The following is a 14,767-nucleotide window of genomic DNA, read 5'->3' as shown; positions in this document are numbered from 1 at the left end:
TTCCTAGGGGTGTAACAGAAAGACAAGAACATGAAAAAATCCTGAAATCTTTCTCCAATTTCAATCTCCAAGGGACCATCCATTCCTCAAAAGTCATAACCAAACTGAACATGGGCCTCCTGCAGTGCCACAAATGATGCCAAACGAAGGTTGCAGGAACAGCAACTCATATTCCGCTGGGGAACCCTGCAGCTCAATGGTATCAATGTGGATTTCACAAGCTTTAAAATCTCCTCTCCCCCCACTGCATCCCAAAACCAGCCCAGTTCGTCCCCGCCTCCCTAAACTGTTCTTCCTCTGACCTATCCCCTCCTCCCACCTCAAGACGCATCTCCATTTCCGACGTACTAAACTCATCCTGCCCTCTTGACCTGTCCGTCCCCCCCGGGCTGACTTATCTGCTCCCTACCTCCCCACCTATACTCTCGTCTACAGTTTCCATCCCGGCCTTTTTAAGTCGCGTGTCTCCTCCCCACCGATCTTCTCCTCTGACCGTCTTCGATCCGCCTCCCCCTCGCTCCCTATTTATTTCAGAACCCTCTCCCTATTCCCCTTTTCTGATGAAGGGTCTCGACTCGAAACGTCAGCTTTTGTGCTCCGAAGATGCTGCTTGGCCTGCTGTGTTCATCCAGCTCCACACTTGGTTCTCAGAGGGAGTGGTGGAGGCTGGTAAAATTACAACATTTGTGAGGCATCTGGAAGGGGATATGAATGAGGGGGGTTAAGATGGCTATGTAGCAAACGCAGGAAAATGGGACTGGATTAATTAGGATATCTGGTTGACATGGACAAGTTGGACCAAAGGGTCCATTTCCATATTCTACAGCTCGATGACTCTGACTTTATTTGCTAAGTTGGATTCAGAATGGGCTGAGTTGGCAGGAAGCAGAAGGTTATGGTTGATCCATGTTTCGTGACTGAAAGTCTGTGTCCAGTGAGGCTCTCCAGGGATTATTGTTCAAGCGCTCACTGCTGTGCTATATCAGAATGATTTAGACTTAAATGTTTCGAGGGGTGATCACTAAGTTTGTGAAACATATGAAAATTGCTGAGATGGTAACTTGTGATGAGGAGAGCCCAGGATTGCAGGGTGATGTAAACAGGCAGGTCAGATTGATTTGTGTGGCAAATGGAAACTAATCTGAACACATACGAGGTGGCGCACTTGCGAACTACACACAAGGCAAGGGAATTCACCAAAATCCATCAACAGCATTTTCCAACTCACAACCACTTCCATTTAGAGGGACAAGGGCAAAAGTAAGTTAGGATTCCTGTGTGACAACCCTGCATTTCGCTCTGTCATGACATTGAGAGTACCCACAGCACATAGGCAACAGCTGTTCAAGAACTAAGCTCCCACCACCTTCTCTCTACTCGCATAATTGAATTCTGTTAACTAAATCGTAGAACTCTGTTTTTGGAACACTAATTGGGCCATCGTTATTAAATCGAAAATTATTGAAAATGCTTCAGAACTTGGAATTTGCCTGTGAAGCCAGGCTTTTGTTTTTAAAACTCTTCCATTCAAATTAAAATGCAACGCACACTCACAACGCATTGCTGCAGCAGCCAGGACATTATATTTCAAATCCTGGAGTAAAAGAAGGCTCCACAACCGATTGGAATCAGCTCAATGCTGCAGCCCAATGACCCACCGGTATACTTGAATTTTTTGAAACAGCATAGCCTGGGTTAGAGATCGTTTCAAGTCTTGACAGACCACCAAAACTGCCTGCAACATCAAGTTAATGTATCTTGGCTCGTTCCAGAAATGTAACGCATCATCTTTGAATTCATTTCCGAGATGTTGACATCACTGGGCCTAGTTGCCCTCGAGAAAGTCAGGATGAGCTAGCTTCTTGAAACACTGCAGTCAATTTTGTGTATCTAGATTCACAATCCTGTTAGGAAGTCAGTTTCATGATTTTAACCATGAAGGAACTGAGATATATTTCAGTTTCAGGATCATCAGTAGCTTGAATAGGAACATCCTGCTGATGGGTCCCCATTTACCTATTGTTCTTGTCCTTCTAGTTACCAAATATCATCGTTTAAGGCGACATGGCCAATAGAAATAGGTCCTTTGACCTGATCCTTCATCCAATAGGATAATGGTTCATGTCACACTCTGCATACTAACTTTGCTGTCCTTTCACCGTCACCTTTGAACCCCCAAAACTTGCCAAGAATGCATTTATCTCAGTCCTATGCGTGCTTTCGGACTTTTCCATCATAGATATCTATTGGCCAGGAGTTCCAAAGACACTCAGCGCTCTGAAAGAAGAAATTCCTTCTTATCTCAGTTGTAAACTGGTGCATCTTTATTTTGAGATAATGGGAACTGCAGATGCTGGAGAAATCCAAGATAACAAAATGTGAGGCTGGATGAACACAGCAGGCGAAGCAGCATCTCAGGAGCACAAAAGCTGACGTTTCGGGCCTGGACCCTTCATCAGAGAGGGGGATGGGGTGAGGGTTCTGGAATAAATAGGGAGAGAGGGGGAGGCGGACCCAAGATGGAGAGAAAAGAAGATAGGTGGAGAGAGCAGAGGTGGGGAGGCAGGGAAGGGATAGGTCAGTCCAGGGAAGACGGACAGGTCAAGGAGGTGGAATGAGGTTCGTAGGTAGATGGGGGTGCGGCTTGGGGTGGGAGGAAGGGATGGGTGAGAGGGAGAACAGGTTAGGGAGGCAGAGACAGGTTGGACTGGTTTTGGGATGCAGTTGGTGGAGGGGAAGAGCTGGGCTGGTTGTGTGGTGCAGTGGGGGGAGGGGACGAACTGGGCTGGTTTAGGGATGCGGTTGGGGAAGGGGAGATTTTGAAACTGGTGAAGTCCACATTCATACCATTAGGCTGCAGGGTTCCCAGGCGGAATATGAGTTGCTGTTCCTGCAACCTTCGGGTGGCTGGCATCATTGTGCCAGTGCAGGAGGCCCATGATGGACATGTCATCTAAAGAATGGGAGGGGGAGTGGAAATGGTTTGCGACTGGGAGGTGCAGTTGTTTGTTGCGGACTGAGCGGAGGTGTTCTGCAAAGCGGTCCCCAAGCCTCCGCTTGGTTTCCCCCATGTAGAGGAAGCCACACCGGGAACAGTGGATGCAGTATACCACATTGGCAGATGTGCAGGTGAACCTCTGCTTAATGTGGAATGTCATCTTGGGGCCTGGGACAGGGGTGAGGGAGGAAGTGTGGGGGCAAGTGTAGCATTTCCTGCGGTTGCAGGGGAAGGTGCCGGGTGTGGTGGGGTTGGAGGGCAGCGTGGAGCGAACAAGGGAGTCACGGAGAGAGTGGTCTCTCCGGAAAGCAGACAGGGGTGGGGATGGAAAAAGGTCTTGGGTGGTGGGGTCAGATTGTAGATGGCGCAAGTGTCGGAGGATGATGCGTTGTATCGAGAGGTTGGTGGGGTGGTGTGTGAGAACGAGGAGGATCCTCTTTGGGCGGTTGTGGCGGGGGCGGGGTGTGAGGGATGTGTTGCGGGAAATGCGGGAGACGCGGTCAAGGGCGTTCTCGACCACTGTGGGGGGTAAGTTGCGGTCTTTGAAGAACTTGGACATCTGGGATGTGCGGGAGAGGAATGCCTCATCGTGGGAGCAGAAGCGGCGGAGGCGGTGGAATTGGGAATAGGGGATGGAATTTTTGCAGGAGGGTGGGTGGGAGGAGGTGTATTCCAGGTAGCTGTGGGAGTCGTTGGGCTTGAAATGGACATCAGTTACAAGCTGGTTGCCTGAGATGGAGACTGAGAGGTCCAGGAAGGTGAGGGATGTGCTGGAGATGGCCCAGGTGAACTGAAGGTTGGGATGGAAGGTGTTGGTGAAGTGGATGAACTGTTCGAGCTCCTCTGGGGAGCAAGAGGCGGCGCCGATACAGTCATCAATGTAACGGGGGATGAGGTGGGGTTCGGGGCCTGTGTAGGTGTGGAAGAGGGACTTGTCCACCTTCGGTCCGCCTCCCCGTCTCTCCCTATTTATTCCAGAACCCTCACCCCATCCCCCTCTCTGATGAAGGGTCCAGGCCCGAAACATCAGCTTTTGTGCTCCTCAGATGCTGCTGGGCCTGCTGTGTTCATCCAGCCTCACATTTCATTATCTAACATCCTGGTAAATCTCTGTTTCTCTGTCATGCCTTGTCTTTCTAAATATTTTTGAGTCAACTCCAAATTTAGCCACAGCACATTCACCTCTTTCCTCAAAGTCATCAGTAAACAAGCTCAAGACCTGTGGTTCCTTCAGCGCTACCTCATTTCTTACTGACAAGCCAACCCTGCTATCTCTGTCCATTTCTATCAGTGATAATGGGAACAGCAGATGCTGGAGAATCCAAGATAACAAAGTGTGGAGCTGTATGAACACAGCAGGCCAAGCAGCATCTCAGGAGCACAAATGCTGACGTTTCCTGAAGTATAAGGGTCTCGGCCCGAAACGTCAGCTTTTGTGCTCCTGAGATGCTGCTTGGCCTGCTGTGGTCATCCAGCTCCACATTTGGTTATCTCTGACCATTTGCCTGTTCTTTCTATAGGACATGAATCATTGGATATTTAGTTCCCAACAACAATGTCTCTGTGATACCCACAGCGATCAATCTGCACCACAAACTCATTCACTTTGTTTCATACACTCCCTGCAATTAAATACAAGATCCTCAGTTCGCCATTTTCGGCCACCGTTCTTATCTGCTGCACCTGAAGTCAGAGTCCTGACCATTTCCATACTTTTTGTCCTATTACTTGCTCTGGAAACTTTGCTGAGCACTTACCAGCTTCTAACTTTTTCCATAATTTTCCATGCAACTGAACTCACCGGCTCCACACTTTTTATTTTAACGCTCTACCCCCGAGACCTAGCTCTGTCTTTTGCCAGGATACTTGTCCCAATATGATTCGCGTCGAGCCTATGCCACCAGAACAACTCCCTCCTTCCCCATACCCATGCCAATGTCCCATGAATTCAAACACATTTCTGCCATGCCACCATTTGAACAATGCATTTACATCTTGCATTTTGTTCACACTGTGCCAAATTGCTCAGATTAGAATGCAGAGATTACTACATTTCTGGTTCTGCTTTCTCACCTCAGCGCTCATAATCCCTCAGCAGAACCTCTTTCCTCTTTCTTCCATATCAATGGTACCTGTGTGGACCACGATCGCTGGATTTCTACTCCTCCCACTTCAAGTTCCTTTGTAGCCGAGATGGAATATCCTGAACCTGGGCACCAGGCAGGCAACACTACTTTCGAGACTCTCGATCCTCATCACAACGAACAGTGTTCATTCCCCAAACTACACTACCTCTGATTATAACTACATTTCACTTTTTATCGCCTCCTGAATGTCCCCCCTGTACCACAGTGCTACAGTCAGCTTACTCATCTTCCCTATACCCTGCACTCTCATCCACACACGAAGAAAGAATCTCAAAGCTGTTAGATAAGATCAAAGGCCAAGGTTCCTTCTGCACTCCATCCTGGATCCTTCCACCTGCCCTGTTCTTTGTCACACTCTCACGTCCCTGGCCACTGACCGAGTTTCAGCTAGTTAATCGAAGGTGTGTGACTGCCTCCTGAAGCACAGCATTCCCTGGTAACTCTCCCCCGCATGATTTGTTGATTGGTCAAAACTGAGGTTCTAGTTCATCAACCCTGAGCTGGAGTATGGGGTCTGACCACTCCCCCGTAACGTAGGTATAAATCATCGTCCGGCCTGGCATCTCCATTTCAATTACTTCGATCTTAATTTGATTTAAAAACATTCTGCTCTTTTAGTTTGTAAATATTTCTCCGGCTTAGTTTCAATCTCAAAGTTCCCGATAATAGATTCTTAAACCACTAGCGATCACCAACCAATGAACCTGGTTCACCCTCTCGGTCCCTGATTCTGGCTTCAATTTACCCTGTTTCAAAAAAAAATGCTTATGAACTAACAGGCAAAAAAAAACAAGCAAATGGCACCTCTTACACTCTGCATAGACATTGCCACCAAAATATACATTCACTCTAGATGCGATCTCTCCTTCCAGAACATGCAAAGCATACTGATCCCTAGCAATACACTACCTTCAAAACCTCAGCTCTCAGCTTATTACTTTTGAGTACATTCTCAAATGCTTTCTCCAAGTCCAAACACAACACATTTACTGGTTTTCCTCTATTAATTCTCCTTCCAAAACTTGCTCCAAAAACCCAAACAATTAGCCAGACATAATTTCTCTTTCATCAGGCTATGGTGATTCTGTTTGATTAGATTATGACTTTCCAAATGTCCTGCTATTATTTTCTTCATCGCTGATTGCCACATATTTCCAACAATAGATGTTAGACTGGTTCGGTTGTAGTTATCTTCTTTTTGCCTCTCTCCTTTTTAAATAGGGATGTCACATCGGCATTTTTCCAGCCCTCAGATGCTTCTCTCGAATCTAAAACTTTTTGGGAAATTACAATCAATGCATACACCGACTCTGAAGCTCATTGTTTAGAATCTTAGAAAGTAAACCATCACGGCAAAGAGTCTAATCTGCTTTTACTCCATCAGATTGTCTGCTACAACTTCTCTCATGGTACTGATGGTGTGGTAGTGATGTGTTTAATTCCTCCCTGTATTCTGTAGTAATAAGGGGATCCTTGAAGTATCTTCCACTGTAAAGACTACCCTTTTCTCATTGTCGTTGTTCCTGGATTTAAATATTAACCTGGCCATCTCAGCCGAGCATATAATTAATGGCATTACCTCTAAAACCTTTTCTGCTAAAGTGTTCAATAGATTGCTACAACCTGAAAGAAGTAATTCTTCCCCTAAATTAATAGGCAACCAATTTGAAAATGTGGCCTCTGGTCGTAAAATCTTTCACAAATGGGAGTAATCTCTACGGATATACACCATCAAGCCTCTTAAGCATCTTAAATGTTGAAAAAATAAGATTTGTTTCAATCTTATAAACTCCCATGAATGTAGTCCCACCCTGCCCAACTTTCCTAAGCATAGCAATCCCCTCTGCCATTTCCGAAATCAACCCAGTCAACATGAGGCGTACGGCCTCCGCAGCATTCCCTCTGTGGCCGTACATGACTTCTAAGTTACCATCCTACTGCTACGACTCTACTTCTATTTACGATGCAGTCCTCTGTCCATCCTAACATACTACCCTTGAACACATGGGCTCTTTTCATTTGAGACACCGTATGAGCTATACCTTATCAAATGCTTTGTTGAAATCTCAATGTACGACATCAACTGGTGGTCCTTCGTCAGTAATGTTTGTTTCCATCTCAAAGTACTGTAGCAAGTTTGTCAAGTATTATTTCCCCTTTATAAAAGGATGTTAACTCTGTAGGATGTTATAGCACACTCAGTACCCTGTTATTTCATCTTTCATTGCCGGCATGAACATCTACCCAGGTTGACCTAAATTGGCAATACTGGCTTACTATTTTGTCCAAGTATCTTTGTAATAATGGTGTTATGTTCACAATCTTTCAATCCTCTGAGAATTTTCCACAATCTAAGGATTCTTGGAAGATTATCATCAGTGCCTCCATTGTATCTGTCGCTGCATTGTTCAAGATGAGAGGATACAACTCATCATACCCCTTGGATATTTTCTCTACTGATTGGAGTCATGTTTGGAATTCTATGCAGTGACATTCACTTTTAACAGTTTGCTCAATACTCCCAGGAACAGAAATTGCGATCCAGCTGCAACTGAACTAAAGCTTTCAGCACGGAAGAAAGTCTTTCAATTCATTATGAACCTAATAACTCCTGAAAAGGGCAATACAATTTGCATCAGTCCATAAATGTTCTTTCTCCAACATCCTGAGATGCATTATCTTTATTTCTTCAAATTTACCACAGAATCTGTTTCAATCACCCTTTCAGCAACACGCATGACAACAATTCGGCATTTTTCGTCCCCCTGTAGCCTCCGTTGCACACGTGCATTGTTAGATGATTATTTATTTGTGTGCCTGCTTTTTTGCTCGAATGGAGAAAGGTAAATTTCTGTTCTTTTGTCATCAGAACTATTGCCTCCTCACTCTCATCTTCCTTGTTTTATCCTGTGCTGGAATATTTAATTTGTTGACATATCTGAAATATGTTGTTGAATGGATTGGGTTTTGTAACATTGTGTTCCCCACAGACCACCTACCCATCCTGTTGCTTGTTCTAACAGTTATTATCTCGCAGAGTGGAAAATGCAGTTTGAAAGCAATGGAACGTTATCGATGAAGAACTTGATGCATAAATTGCTGCGATCTTCCAAACTACAAACTCACCTTCAATTCTTTCTCGGTCAGAGCATGATGCCGGTGCAAATGAATCGTGTTCTCAATGGGACTTCCAAAACCATGGAATTGAATTTGCATATTGATTTCTTCTTCCCTCTTCAGAAATGCAAAGTAGTATCGTGATGAAGCTTCCAAGGCGATGATTGTGTCCTTCAATGAACGGAAAAGTGACTCTTAGATTCATGGAAATATTTCACTACTTCTACAGACATGAAAGGCAAACATTCTCCCTGCATATGGCCCAGTCTCATTTTGTCGTATCTTTCTGATTTTACATGCCACGGGATAATCATTGCAGTGTAACAGAAATGTTGATCATGGAAATTTATCACTGTTTTCATAAATAATGGCAAATTTTCAACATCTTGCAATTGTATGAAGGCTCAGTCTCATGACACCTCGCCTGCTGCACAAAGACGTTATTACACTGCTTTGAATGTTAGGACTGAAACAAAACACAATCATGACACAAATGCATCAACGCACTACTTTCAATAGGATCTGATATCCTTGCCAGGCACTGGAGGGGTTGCGGAGACTGGTGCGTGGATAAAGTCGTTCCTCTGTTCAAGCAGGAAAACAGGGACTTTCCAGGAAACTACAGACTGGTGAGTATCTCATGTCTCAAAAGTATGGGCTAATAAGGGACAGCCAGGATGGCATTATGCGGGGCAGGTTATGTCTTACCAAGTCAGTTGAAGTTTTCAAGGAGGTGACAAGGGTGATCAATTCGGGTAGAACAGTTGATAACATATACATGGATTTTACGAAGGTTTTCAATAAGGTCCCTCATGGTATGCTCATCCAGAAGATTCAGATCCATGAGATCCATGGTGACTTGGCCTGCCCATATAAGGCAGACGGTAGCGGTGGAAGGCTAACAAAGATAACACAGTGTAGGGCTGGAGGAACACAGCAGGCCAGGCAGCATCAACAATGTCAGCTTTCCTGTTCCTCTGATGCTGCCTGACCTGCTGCGTTCCTCCAGCTCCACACTTGGTTAACTCTGATTCCAGCATCTACACTTCTTGCCGTCTCAGTGGTGGAAAGCTGTTTTTCTGGCTGCAGCTCAGTGACGAGTGGTGTTCCGCATCGATGTGATTTCTGCTGTTTGTGATATGTGTAAATGACTTGGTTGCAAATGTAGACGGGGGATTAGTAAGTTTGATATCAGGACCAGTGGACTTGTGGACAGCATGGAAGGTTGTCAAAGGACACAGCAAGATACAGACCAATTGCAAACACGAGCGGAGAAATGGCCGATGGAATTTAATCTGGGCAGGCATGAGGTGTTGCATTTTAGGAGACCAAGTGTTAAGGAAAGGGATACACAGTTAATGGCAGGACCCCAAACAGCAGTGATGTCCAGAGGGATCTTGGGGTCCTAGACCATAACTCCCTGACAGTAGTCACACAAGTAGATAGGGTGGTCAAGAAGGCATATCGCATGCTTGCCTTTATTCATAGGGGAACTCAGTGCAAGAGTCAGGATGTCACATTGCAGCTTTACAAGACTTTGGTGAGACCACACAGAGTATTGCATTCAATTCTGGCCGCCACATTACACTAAGGACGTGCAGGCTTTGGACAGGGTGCAGAAGAGATTTACCAGCATGCTGACTGGAATAGAGGGTATGAACGAGAGGGAGAAGCTGGAATAACTCTTCGTTTTCTCTGGAGCAGTAGAAGCTGAGGGCAGGCTTGATAGAAGTCTATAAAATTAGGAGATACATAAATACAGCTAACGGTCAGAAAATTACTCCCCTGGAGTTGAAGTGTCCACTATTAGGGGGCATGCATTTAAGCTGAGAGGGGGGAAGTTCAAAAGAGATGTGAGGGGCAAATATTTCACACTGAGCAGGTTAAAAGTGTGGAATACATTGCCCGGGGTGGTAGTGGATGCAGATACGATGAAAGCATTTAAAAGGGACTTTTAGTTAAGTGCGCGAATAAGTAAGGAACGGAGGACTATGGATTAAGGACAGGCAGAAGGGATTATTTCATTTGTTGTCATGTTTGGCCCCACATGGTGGGCCAAAGGGCACATTCCTGTTGCTGTAGTGTTCCAAGCTTTATGCTCACTTGTATCATGATTGCAAAAAGTAGGATTGGGAAGAATTTTTGAGAAGCGTTTGTGAACGTTATTTCATGTAAGGACAAACGGGATAAGGATCAGGTGACACAGCACAAACAGATTTTGGAGCCCATGATGAATCATACAGACCTCACAAGCACCAATGATCAGAGGGATCTCAGGATCTTGATGTATCCGCCTGTTGATCCCCCAATGTAATGGACCAGGTCGTTGAAGTGGTTTGGAAGGCACATTGGATACTTGTCTTTATTAGACTTAATATTAAGTGATAGAGTTTCAGAATAGGCAGGGTATGTACAAAATGTTGGTTAGGCCCAACAGTGAAGTCAACGGTGAGAAAATACAGTGAGACTTGGACAACGATCAGGCTTGGCCTGATAAAGGTTAAGTTACATTTGCGCCATACAAGTGCTAAGCAGCAATCAGCTCCAACAAGAGAGAATATGACCATATCAAAAAAATTCCATGTCCTTACACTCACATCATCCTTACATTTATTTCTTTTTTAAATGTGCAAGTGCTATCCAAGCCATGCAAGGCTATGGGCCAGGTGTTGGAAATGAGGTTAGAACAATTCAGTGCTTGTCCTTGACTGTCACAGAATCCGTGAGCTTAAGAATGTATTTCTCCTGTATTGTAGATGACTCAGGTGCTTGGCTATCCACTCAACCAAGGTTAACACTGATCTAAAACTAAACTGGGTCAGTTATACAATCAGCAGTAGCGAGGTCCATGGTACAAACCACCCTGCTGTGGGACAGGGTCAGGCAAATCCAAGTGAGCGAACATGGTTGGAGACTCATTCGTTGGGGGCATAGATTCTGTAGCCACATTTGAGACACCAGGGCTGCGTGTTGCTTCCCTGCTGCCAAGGTCAAGGACATCTCTGATTGGTTGCCAGAAATTCTTAAGGGGGAGGGTGAGCAGCCAGAGGCCACTGTGCACGTTGGTACCAATGACATCGGCAGAAAGAGGGATGACATCCTGTGGACTGTGTACAATGAGTTAGCAAAGAGGTTGAAAGGCAGGACCTCGAGGGTAATAATTTATGGGTTGCCACGAGTGCCACATGTTATAGAGTTAATTCATAGAAAGATAGGTGAGATGAATGCATGGTTAAGGAGCTGGCACAGGGGGCAGGATTTCCGGTTCATGGATAATTGGGACCATTTCTGAGCAAGGGGTGACCTGTGTGAGCGGGTCAGGATTGAGGGGACAATTCATTGTGAGTGGGTTACGACGGAGGGGACAAGTGCCTGTGAGTAGGTCAGAAAGGAGGGGCAAGTCGCTGTGAGCGGGTCAGGACTGAGGGGGCAAGTCGCTGTGAGCGGGTCAGGGCTGCAGGGGGCAAGTCGCTGTGAGCGGGTCAGGGCTGCGGGGGGGCAGGTCGCAGTGAGCGGGACAGGACTGCGGGGGACAAGTCGCTGTGAGCAGGTCAGGGCTGCGGGGGCCGGTCCCGGTGAGCGGGTCAGGGCTGCGGGGGCCGGTCCCCGTGAGCGGGTCAGGGCTGCGGGGGCCGGTCCCTGTGCGCGGGTCAGGGCTGCGGGGGCCGGTCCCTGTGAGCGGGTCAGGGCTGCGGGGGCCGGACCCTGTGAGCGGGTCAGGGCTGCGGGGGGGAAAGTCGCTGTGAGCGGGACAGGGCCGTGGAGGCCAGTCACTGTGAGTGGGTCCGGACAGAGGGCGCAAGTCGCTGCGAGCGGGTCAGGACGGAGGGGGCAAGTCGCCGTGGACGGGTGAGGACTGCAGGGGCAAGAGGCTGTGAGGAGGTCAGGACAGCAGGGGCAAGAGGCTGGGAGTGGGTAATGACAGAGGAGGCAAGTCGCTGTCAGTTGCTAAGTACTGCGGGGGCAAGTGGCTGTGCGCGGGTGAGGACGGAAGGGGCAAGGGGCTGTGAGTAGGAGGGTGGGCTGAGGAGGAGGGTGGGCAAAGGAGGAGGAGTGTGAGGGAGGAGGAGGAGGCAGCGGCGGGTGGGGGGAAACGAGGAGTAGGGGTAAAGGTGGGGGGGAAAGGAGAAGGAAGGGTGGGGTGAAAGGAGGAGGGGGGGTTTGGGGGGAAAGGACGACGAGGGGGGTTTTGGGGAGAGGAGGAGGAGAGTGGGGCGCGAAGGAGGAGGAGGAGAGTGGGGCGTGAAGGAGGAGGAGGAGAGTGGGGCGGGGAGGAGGAGGAGGAGGAGGAGGGGGGTGGGGGGACCGGGGTGGGGGTGAGAGGTCGAGGTGGAGGGTGGGGGTGAGGTGGAGGGTGGGGGCGAGAGGGGGAGGTGGAGGGTGGGGGTGAGAGGGGGAGGCGGGTGGGGGGAGAAGGGGGGTGGTGGCGAGGAGGAGGGCGGGGGGGAGGAGGATCGCGGAGGGGAGGAGGATCGCGGGGGGGAGGAGGATCGCGGGGGGGAGGAGGATTGCGGGGGGGAGGAGGATCGTGGGGGGGGAGGAGGATCGTCGGGGGGGAGGAGGATCGTGGGGGGGGAGGAGGATCGTTGGGGGGGAGGAGTGGAGGAGGAGGAGGAGGAGGAGGGTGGGTGGAGTGGAGGAGGAGGAGGGTGGGTGGAGTGGAGGAGGAGGAGGGGGAGGGTGGGTGGAGTGGAGGAGGAGGATGGGGAGGGTGGGGGGAGTGGAGGAGGAAGAGGGTGGTCCGGGGGAGGAGGAGGAGGGGGAGAGATAATGGGAACTGCAGATGCTGGAGAATCCACGTTAACAAAGTGTGGAGCTGGATGAACACAACAGGCCAAGCAGCATCTCAGGAGCACAAAAGCTGACATTTCGGGCCCAGACCCTGTGAGCCGCTCTGGGCTGCGGGGGACGGTCCCTGTGAGCGCGACAGGGCTGAGGGGGGCCGGTCCCTGTGAGCGCGACAGGGCTGAGGGGGGCCGGTCCCTGTGAGCTGGTCTGGGCTGCGGGGGACGGTCCCTGTGAGCGCGACAGGGCTGAGGGGGGCCGGTCCCTGTGAGCGCGACAGGGCTGAGGGGGGCCGGTCCCTGTGAGCGCGACAGGGCTGAGGGGGGGCGGTCCCTCTGAGCGCGACAGGGCTGAGGGGGGCCGGTCCCTGTGAGCGCGACAGGGCTGAGGGGGGCCGGTCCCTGTGAGCGCGACAGGGCTGAGGGGGGCCGGTCCCTGTTAGCGCGACAGGGCTGAGGGGGGCCGGTCCCTGTGAGCGCGACAGGGCTGAGGGGGGCCGGTCCCTGTGAGCGCGACAGGGCTGAGGGGGGCCGGTCCCTGTGAGCGCGACAGGGCTGAGGGGGGCCGGTCCCTGTGAGCGCGACAGGGCTGAGGGGGGCCGGTCCCTGTGAGCGCGACAGGGCTGAGGGGGGCCGGTCCCTGTGGGCGCGACAGGGCTGAGGGGGGCCGGTCCCTGTGAGCTGGTCTGGGCTGCGGGGGACGGTCCCTGTGAGCGCGACAGGGCTGCGGGAGACGGTCCCTGTGAGCGCAACAGGGCTGAGGGGGGCCGGTCCCTGTGGGCGCGACAGGGCTGAAGGGGGCCGGTCCCTGTGAGCGCGACAGGGCTGAAGGGGGCCGGTCCCTGTGAGCCGCTCTGGGCTGCGGGGGACGGTCCCTGTGAGCGCGACAGGGCTGAGGGGGGCCGGTCCCTGTGAGCGCGACAGGGCTGAGGGGGGCCGGTCCCTGTGAGCTGGTCTGGGCTGCGGGGGACGGTCCCTGTGAGCGCAACAGGGCTGCGGGAGACGGTCCCTGTGAGCGCGACAGGGCTGAGGGGGGCCGGTCCCTGTGAGCGCGACAGGGCTGCGGGAGACGGTCCCTGTGAGCGCGACAGGGCTGAGGGGGGGCCGGTCCCTGTGAGCGCGACAGGGCTGAAGGGGGACGGTCCCTGTGAGCGCGACAGGGCTGAAGGGGGCCGGTCCCTGTGAGCCGGTCTGGGCTGCGGGGGACGGTCCCTGTGAGCGCGACAGGGCTGCGGGGGACGGTCCCTGTGAGCGCGACAGGGCTGAGGGGGGCCGGTCCCTGTGAGCGCGACAGGGCTGAGGGGAGCCGGTCCCTGTGAGTGCGACAGGGCTGAGGGGGGCCGGTCCCTGTGAGCGCGACAGGGCTGCGGGGGGCCGGTCCCTGTGAGCGCGACAGGGCTGAGGGGGGCCGGTCCCTGTGAGCGCGACAGGGCTGAGGGGGGCCGGTCCCTGTGAGCGCGACAGGGCTGCGGGGGGCCGGTCCCTGTGAGCGCGACAGGGCTGAGGGGGGCCGGTCCCTGTGAGCGCGACAGGGCTCACGGGGGCCGGTCAATGTGAGCGCGACAGGGCTGAGGGGGGCCGGTCCCTGTGAGCGCGACAGGGCTGAGGGGGGCCGGTCCCTGTGAGCGCGACAGGGCTGAGGGGCGCCGGTCCCTGTGAGCTGGTCTGGGCTGCGGGGGACGGTCCCTGTGAGCGCGACAGGGCTGCGGGAGACGGTCCCT

The sequence above is a fragment of the Stegostoma tigrinum genome, unplaced genomic scaffold (assembly GCF_030684315.1).
Source record: "Stegostoma tigrinum isolate sSteTig4 unplaced genomic scaffold, sSteTig4.hap1 scaffold_296, whole genome shotgun sequence".
NCBI classification, from domain to species: domain Eukaryota; kingdom Metazoa; phylum Chordata; class Chondrichthyes; order Orectolobiformes; family Stegostomatidae; genus Stegostoma; species Stegostoma tigrinum.
The sequence above is the reverse complement of the archived record's forward strand: the minus strand, read 5'-3'. Positions refer to the sequence as shown.